Source organism: Bufo bufo, chromosome 3 (assembly GCF_905171765.1).
Source record: "Bufo bufo chromosome 3, aBufBuf1.1, whole genome shotgun sequence".
NCBI lineage: Eukaryota > Metazoa > Chordata > Amphibia > Anura > Bufonidae > Bufo > Bufo bufo.
Window position 1 is genome coordinate 183,070,109 of NC_053391.1, and position 9,518 is coordinate 183,079,626.

Genomic DNA, 9,518 nt, shown 5'->3' on the forward strand with positions numbered 1-9,518 from the left:
GGAGAGTAAGAAGGGTAAAGCAAACAGTCTACACGTTGCCTTCCAAGAGGCGATTGTATCTCTAATCATCAGACTATGTTTAGCAGGAGGAGGGATTGCACTAAGTTTAGAATGCAGTAACGAGGATAAACTCCATGGGTGTACAAGTTGAGTTTCCAAGGCATAGTTAGAATAGAAAGCCGTTCCAAATATCCAATCAGTACAATGCCTCATAAGACTGGCTAAATTGTAGCTGCGAATATCCGGAAAATTTAAGCCTCCCAATTGTTTAGGAATCTGCAATATGGCCATCGAAATTCTAGGTCTCCTGCCTTTCCACAAGAAATACCTAAAGGCTGTCTCTAGCAATTTTATGTCTGAATGTTTAATGAGGAGAGGTATAGTCTGCATAGGGTAAAGAAGTTTAGATATACTCATCATCTTCAGTAGTTGGCTTCTGCCTCCTAATGAAAGGGGGAGTTACTTCCACCTCTCGATATCGGATAGAATCTTCTTTATCAGAGGAGGGTAATTAAGTAAATATAGGGATTCTGGATTTTTTCCAATATGTATCCCCAAATATTTTATGGACTTTGCTGCAATCTGGATGGTATAATCAAAAGCCTGATCAGAAGGTCTCTGGGATCTATTTCCTAAAAATAATATTTCAGACTTGCTTGCGTTCACCTTAAACCCTGATACCTTGCCAAAATTGTTCAGTAACTGGAATAATTGTGGCACGTCCCTGGAAGGATTTTCAAGGAACACCAACAAATTATCGGCAAAGAGAGCATGTTTAACTCATAAGTTGCCTACTTTGATACCCTCTAAATTACTATCACGTTCTATCCTCCGAGAAAGTGGTTCTATTGCAAGGTTAAAAAAAAGCCGAGAAAGTGGACATCCCTGCCTGGTTCCTTTCTCTAAGTTTATATGTCTGGAGAGGAAACCCGGAGTGTGGATCCTCTCTAGGGGGGTTTGAATACAGAGTAGTAATATATTGTCTAAAAGGGCCAGTGAAACCTATAGTATCCAATACCGTGCCCATCCATCCCCAGTCAATATTATCAAACGCCTTTTCAGCATCAATTGTAATGATGACTGAGGATGGATGTGCAATAGGTCTCATCTTCACCTTGTCAAGTATCGTTAGAACTTTACGTATATTCGTGACCGCTGCCCTCCCTTGTACAAAACCCACTTGATTAGGTGTAATTAACCGTGGCAATACTCGCGCCAATCTGTCTGCAAGTATTTTAGACACTATTTTAAGATCTAAATTAATCAGTGAGATTGGTCGGTAGGAAGCTGCATTAATCGGGTCTCTACCAGGCTTAGACAAGACTTTGATATATGCTGTATTGGTAAGGGAAGGTATTTGAGATCCCTGCAAGTCCAGTGAACTGATAGCTACAAGTGAAGATACTAAAGCAAGAGCTACAACTGAAATGAGAACTATAATCCACGCCCTACAATAGGAGGAGGGGTGATATAAAGAGAGGGAAATCAAACGCATGAGGAACAGCTGGAAGGAAGGAAACCAAAAGTAAACAGAGCAGTGAGAACTCCTCCCAGCTCTAGTAGTGACATCATCACAGGGGTGGAGAAACAGAGCTGTGAGAACGTCCCAAAGCTCTGGTAGTGACAAGTATTGCCTGACACTGGGTTTTTGCACTAGACCCATGTGCAGCACGAGGCCCCAAAATGTCCTCATCTCGGCTGCACTGACCGGCGTCCAGCCACTGGGTCTAGCCAAAAAGGAGCCCGGGTGCTGAGCAACGAACTGTTGAGCGTACAGGTTCGTCTGCTCCACCATCAGATTCACAAATGGGTCACTGAAAAAAAAAAAAAAAAAAAGTCAATTTCAGTAAACCCCACTGTGGGAATCTGGATTCCTGGATTGCCAACAAAATCCAGAATCTCAGGCTCAAAATCCACTGGGGGACACCAGCTAAGGTCACCGGCAGGGGGCTCCGGTGGGCTTATTTAACGGGCAGGGAAACCAGTACGAGCCCTAGGGCAGCTCGTACTAGGGTAGGCCACAGGGGGCTGGAGGGGGGGGGCAAGTGGCAGGGGGGGTCTCAAAGCTAGAAAATAATAAGTTTAGACAAAGTGTTTTTGTTTTTTTTCCCTAACTAACTTTTCCCTTCTATCCCTGCATAACGGTGCCTCTCCCTCACTGACCCTAACCTACCTGGAGGGTGATGGGTGCCGATAATAGGGATCGCAGGAGCCTGGTGAGGATGGTGCTGGACGGTGCAGGTGCTGAACAGGAAGAGGAGGGGAGAGAGAAGCACTGGAAGTTTGAATCTCGCGCCTCTCTCCCTGCACCAATCAGCACCCTGGACAGCGGCATTCAGCACCACGGCCAGCACCGCCTCTCCCAAATGCTTGGACTGTGATTGGTGGTGTGTAATCACACCACCGATCACAGTCTTTTTCCGGTTCATCAGGTCACCGGAGACCCAAATGAACCGGAAACGCAGCAAACCGCAGTTCTGAATTGACCTGCAGTTATCTGCGATCGACGATACGGAGGGGGGGGGGGCACATGACCTCACCCCCGGCATTGTTACAGGATGCCCGCTGAATGATTTCAGCGGGCATCCTGTTCCGATTAACCCCTGCTGCGCCGCAATCGCGTTTTAAACCCATGACGTACCGGTAAGTCATGGGTCCTTAAGGACTCGAGAAACATGCCGTACCGGTACGTCATGCGTCCCTAAGGGGTTAAGGCTTAATTTGTATAGTAAGTTGAAACGAGTAAACAATTGGTTTATGAAGCAAAATATGAGAGTAGATTCAAAAATACTGTCAAATAACTCCATATACAAATCCACTGCAACATTCTTATGTCTTGCGAGTAGATTTTTATTCGGATTTGCAATGTTTTTCAGAGGTTTTTTCCCACTGCCAAGTGGGAAATCTGGGGTGAGTCTGGGTCAAATCCGACCATGCTATAGGTGCATTTTGTGGTGGATATTTTCAATGACATTTAATAACGGTATATATGAATCTACACTAATGTAGAATTTCAAATACATTTTTGATTCTCTTAACTAAAACTATAATTAGTTATATGATAAGCTAGGAATTCGTTATCTTTATGTTACCAGCAAAGTTTATGCATTAGTGTTTGCCATACTTTCACAAATCTTGTTAGACTAAACCTTTTGAGTCTGTTTTGCAATTTTTTAGATAGATGCAAAAACAAAGTGCGAAACAAAAAAACATTGGAAAAATCAATCATTTTCAAACTTTCACTACTATGCATTGATCAGATTTAGAATCCCTTTTTTTTCATGCATTTCCTGTTATTTAACTGACTAAAACCACTCTGAAAGAGCTCTCTTCTCCATCTTCTCAAAAAGAAGAGAACAGTCATCAAAAGCAGACAACCACTGCATAAAACAGAGTTATCAACTGCTTTCATGCTCACAAGAAAACCCTAAAACTCATTATCGTGGAGCGCGAGCTCAGACACTTTCAAGCTCTAGAGAGATTGCCAATGAATACACTGCGACTATAAAAACAATTTATTCCTATATTTAAGGGTTAATCATAGAGTAATTGAAAAGTAGTTAAAAATAAGGAGAAATATGCAAGGGATGAATCATAAGTAGCGTAATTCTATTGCGCTAACAAAAAAATAATGTGTTCATCTTAACAGCGGATTTAGATATAGATATGCTTTGTTATCTTTTGAGGTTTGTACTCTTTGCAAAGTGTGGAATCGTAAGGTGAACTAATTTGTCAAAATGTCAAGCTTTAGACCTAAAAGTATTGAATTAATACAAATCTAAACACAATTTATGCCTCTGTTTAAGGCTTAATTTGTATACGTTGACACAATATGGTGCAATTTCAAATGGATCTGTCCCCCATTGACTTTCAATGCAAAGTCAGGACGGATACGTCTGACTAACTTTTAGACTTAGATTTTTTTCTGAAATATAATGCAGACGGATCTGTTCTGAACGGATCCCATCGTTTGCATTATAGGAGCGGATCCGTCTGTGCAGACACCAGACGGATCTGCTCCGAATGCAAGTGTGAAAGTAGCCGTACATTGTAAGTCTGGACGGATCCGTTTGGCTCCGCACGGCCAGGCGAACACCCAAACGCTGCAAGCTGCGTTTGGGTGTCCACCTGCTGAGCGGAACGGAGGCTAAACAGTGCCATACTGATGCATTCTGAGCGGATACGCATCCACTCAGAATGCATTGGGGCTGTACGGATCCGTTCAGGGCCTCTTGTGAGAGCCTTCAAACGGAACTCACAAGCGGAACCCCGAACGCATGTGTGAAAGTAGCCTTAGCAACACTCGATCTACATCTAAATTATGCAATTTTTTTTCATCCTCCGCCACCCGCCCCCCAGTAGCAGATACTACTGATTGGCGTATTCTTGTTACATTGCAGCACTATGTCAGTAGCATGTATGTATGGACAACAGATAATGATGCATATAGCACATCCGTTTTCCTGCCATGCAATATATACCACACACTATATACCATACACACAATATATATAGATTTAAATTTATGTCCATGATCTTTTTTTTGTCAGACTGCCAGTATTTGCTGGTTCATTTAGCGTTACCCAACGTGCACCACGGGGATGCAAACCAGCAGTACACTCAATACCGTACCGTCACTTAACTAGACAGGTACATCGCAGCTTGGCTGGCCAATATCTGATTGCTTAAACCTCACATACATATAATCGCAATACAATCCGATCTTATATCGGTAACTTTAAATCTAATATTTCCCCTTTAACCCCTTCAAGACCAGGCCTATTTTCATTTTTACATTATTGTTTTATCCTCCGTCATGTTCATGTTTATTTTTCCGTTCACATAGCTATATGAGGGCTTTTTTTTTTGCGGGACAAGATGCATTTTTTAATGCAACCATTTAATTTACTATGTTTTGTATTAGAAAAAATTGTTTTATATGTAAAATTGGGAAAGGGTGGTGAATCAAACTTTTAATATAGTGGTGTTTATTGAAACTTTATTTAACTTTTTTTTTTTACAGCAATTAGCCCCCATAGGGGCCTCGTACATGGTATCTTTTGATCCCATCTCCTATTCACGATAATAGAGATCTATTACGGTGAATAGGATTTTTACACACTCCATTCTGCGCTATGCCTCGTGCATAGCTCAGTATGGAGAAAGCCATGGCAGGCCTGAATAGCTTCAGCAACGTCCATGCTGCCATGGCAACCGATCGGAGCGTCGCAATTTCACTGCAGGGGCTCCGATTGGAAGGAAGATGGAGGCGCATCACGTCACAGGTGCCGCAATGAGCCTTGATCGCGGTACCTGAGGGGTTGAATGGCAGGGGCGGCTAGTGCGGCTGGATGCCGGCTGTATCACATAGCCGGCAGATCGTGCGTATGGAGTGGGCACACTGCAGAGGCCCGCTCCATACATCCCCTGTCATGCAATGACATACCTTTACGTCATAATGTGTGAAGGGGTTAAAGACGTAACTACTTTTAGATTTTTTTTTTTTTGTGGATATTTCTTTGAATATTTGTATAATTTTTATCTTTATCCTTCAGCGCTTTCTGGAGCGGGGATACCCTTGTACCAGCAAAAGGGTGGAAAAACTGGCCATCGTACGGTCTGTCCGGGTCGAATTAAAATTAAAAAGTGGGATATCTTTATTTACAAATGACTGAATAGGCAAAAAAAACTATCTTGGCCCAGGTACAAATTAATACTTCACTTTTATTACAGTATTTATTAAAATCTGACACTAGATGTGTAAATGAAAACAAAATTGATTGGTGTATGGACAGTAGAAACGAAAAAGTTACTAAGGTGTTAAAAACCCAGTCACCAGACCACTGTTAATGATGTTGGTTTAGTGGATTGGAGGGGATGTGCACAATCCCTCACTCCAATGTCTAAAGAGGCAAATGCTTGCCCTGCCACGTCTGCAGATGTTGTCGCTAGCTTTGTCTGATTGCCTTGTTTGTCAAGACTACTATAATTATACTGGTGGAAGACTTGGACCGTCAAACCACCGGGCAACTGAAGGTGCTATCTGCCAGCTGACAGTTAATGCAGACGTTGGCTACACAGCTATGTCTCCTGTGTATACCAACTGATTATCACAACAGTGAGAAGACAGTAATCCAGCCGGACTACTGGTTAGCTCTTAACAGTGGAATCCTGACCGCATATTAAAACCTAACACTGCCCCCCGACATGTTTCGCCAGTAACACTGGCTTCTTCAGGGGTAATGGGCAGCAATGGATGACCTCAGATACCGGAGGTTGAAATAGTGCATTTACTGATTGACAGGTACTTCCGACCTATCAATCAGAGGGCAGGAGATTACGCCAGCCAATAGCCGTCAGAGGACGGGATTACCATCACTTTGTCATGTTACCTTCCGCCGTCGCCTCCTAAGTGTGTCATCATAGACGCGCTGTCCTGGCGGCGCATGCGCAGACACATAGACGTCCGCAGGTATTGCATGCTTAACTGCGCATGAGCTGCGTAGTACAGGGCTGCGCACTGACTCTGAATCCTCCGAACAAATGAAGAGGGATGTACGAGACCAAGATGCGCCAGAACTTAGGAGTCAGTTGTTATCATGATATATAGGGAGACCCATCAACCAATAGCTAGGACGTGTTGGTTCTGCCCGACAGTAATGCCGGGCTATACCTTACTTTATACGGACCTGCATTTTGATGATGAAAGGATGGGTCTGTCTGTTACTGTTAAATTTAGATGAATACTACATATATATAATAGAACTACAGACAAATTGGGCAAGTAACACCAACAGGACTGAACTCCTAATGACTCTAGCACACATACAGTCAGGTGCATTGGCACCTTTGATGCTTTAAAAATAATAAGGTATTTGGAATCCTTAAGAAGCATTGGCATGTCCTGTGGGCAGATAACGACTTGAGGGCAGTTATCACACAGAATCAAAGTGTGACCTACCGCCGAGGTAGAAATTAGACGCACTAGTCCATAGTTTTTTTCGTCCAGTACCACCTAAAACTACCTGGTTAAAATCTAGTGGGTACCTACCCGTGCGGAAACTGTGTCTTCTGTCCTCTTGTGAAGAAGTGTCGGTCCTTTGTCAACCCTGTGAATAAAAGAGAATATCAGATTAGGCAATACATCAACTGCAAGACTACAGGCATTGTATATGCTATTCAATGTCCCTGTTGTAAGATCTATGTTGGAAAGACATCCCAACAATTTAGGAGACGGATCTGCCAACATATTAGCAGTATAAACACCTCTGCAGACACTTCCATCTCCAGGCATGTCAGAACCCACCATGGGGGCGACCACAGGGTAGTTAAATTCTGGGGGATTTGCAAAAAAAGTTAGGGGCAAGAAAAGGTGACCTGGATGTCATTCTTCTACAAGAAGAAACCATGTGGATCTATCGCCTAGACAGTCTCAGCCCAAAGAGGCTCAATGAAGGTTTTGCGTTTACCGTCTTTCTATGATTAGGGAGGGTGTAGGAATGTTTTCTGTTGATATTTCATTAATTCATCCACTTACTTTTGCAGTAGGTGGAATGCAAAGGGACACATATGTTTAAATACAGACATGGAGACAGATTAGTTTCTCCATCCTCGTTACTGGATTGAATAACTAACGTAACAAACAGAACATTAATGCTAAAATAAAATCAAAGCAATAGTGATTTGCACGATATTTTAAGGGCAGGCAATATAGGTACCACCGTTTCATATTTGAGACTCTCTAGTATACAGTTAAGGCATGGCTTCAGAACCAGTAGCCTTAGGAACGATCAGACGTTCCTATTCTGCATTCATATAACTGTGGTGTCATATTAGAATTACCAACGTATGTGCACAATTGGTACACTGCCAGCATTTGTCTGTAGTTCTATTATATATATGTAGTATTCATCTAAATTTACCAGTAACAGACAGACCCATCCTTTCATCATTAAAATGCAGGTCCGTATATAGTAAGGTATAGCCCGGCATTACTGTCGGGCAGAACCAACACGTCCTAGCTATTGGTTGATGGGTCTCCCTATATATAATGATAACAACTCACTCCTAAGTTCTGGCGCATCTTGGTCTCATACATCCCTCTTCATTTGTTCGGAGGGTTCAGAGTCAGTGAGCAGCCCTGTACTATGCAGCTCATGCGCAGTTAAGCATGCAATACCTGCGGACGTCTATGAGTCTGCGCATGCGCCACCAGGACAGCGCGTCTATGATGATGCACTTAGGAGGCGACGGTGGAAGGTCACATGGCAAAGTGATGGTAATCCCGTCCACTGACGGCAATTGGCTGGCGTAATCTCCTGCCCTCTGATTGTTAGGTCGGAAGTACCTGTCAATCAGTATATGCACTATTTCAACCTCCGGTATCTGAGGTCATCCATTGCTGCCCATTACCCCTGAAGAAGCCAGTGTTAGTGGCGAAACATGTCGGGGGGCAGTGTTAGGTTTTAATATGCGGTCAGGATTCCACTTTTAAGAGCTAACCAGTAGTCCGGCTGGATTACTGTCTTCTCACTGTTGTGATAATCAATTGGTAATCCGTACAGATGTAGTATGGTTAACACACAACCTCTTAACTCAAATTTCTTAACTCATCACGTAATCTTGAAACAAAAGGCATTTTTTAAATATCTTAACGTATTTAATTGCATTAACTTTACACAACACGTCTCATAAAGCAATTGTGTTAACTCTACTACAACCGTATTTCATCACTTTTCTAATGATTACTTAATACCTGTTGTGACATGTACAAAATCTTCTGGTTTCATCATATATCTCTACCTCGCTGAGAATGTATATATATTGTTATACACACAGCGCGGTACTGATGAATGATGTCACCGAATGATTTCATACGTTTCACACGTTTATATCTACATAAACTGCAAACATCATTCAGAATTCCGGTCAACGTCCCCGACCATTACATACATCCCCCACTTAATTTGCATGGGATTCAAGATTATATATATATATGTATGTATGTATGTTCCGCAAAAACGCAACCATCGATTTAAACAAAACTTGGTATACACATCCCTTGCTACCTGGAAAGAAATCTTGCAGGGTCTCGGCTCTCTACGACGTACACAAGATATTCCCAAAAAATGACCTGTATTATCCAATACAAGCCTGCCAGCCTTTCACTTAAATCCTAACTGCCAATTGACGGGAGCTGTGGAGTTCACAGTTAAAGGGGCGTTCACCGTGGAAGTCACTGTGTATTAGGGCCGGTCATCATCAAAGTCACTGTTAAAGTGGTGGTCACCGTCAAAGTGACACTTAAAGGGGAGACTTTAAGCCTTCTTCTAATTATAAAGTTACCTTGACAACTAAATCAACAGGGAGGCAGGGCGGTTTGGCAGCAGATCTTCAAAATGCGGCTTAGCAGACAGTCTAACGCTGGCAGCCACAAAAAAATTATATACCCAACATAACACCATCCAATAACCCCTTATCTAATTTCCGAACTGTTGTTTGGTTTACCTAAACATCCA

The 9,518-nt window shown here is 42.6% G+C and overlaps 1 pseudogene; it reads right to left on the bottom strand.

Moving 5' to 3' along the window:
* Window positions 1-3,310: 3,310 nt before the first annotated feature.
* LOC120996760 lies at window positions 3,311-3,499 on the bottom strand (annotated as a pseudogene).
* Window positions 3,500-9,518: the final 6,019 nt, after the last annotated feature.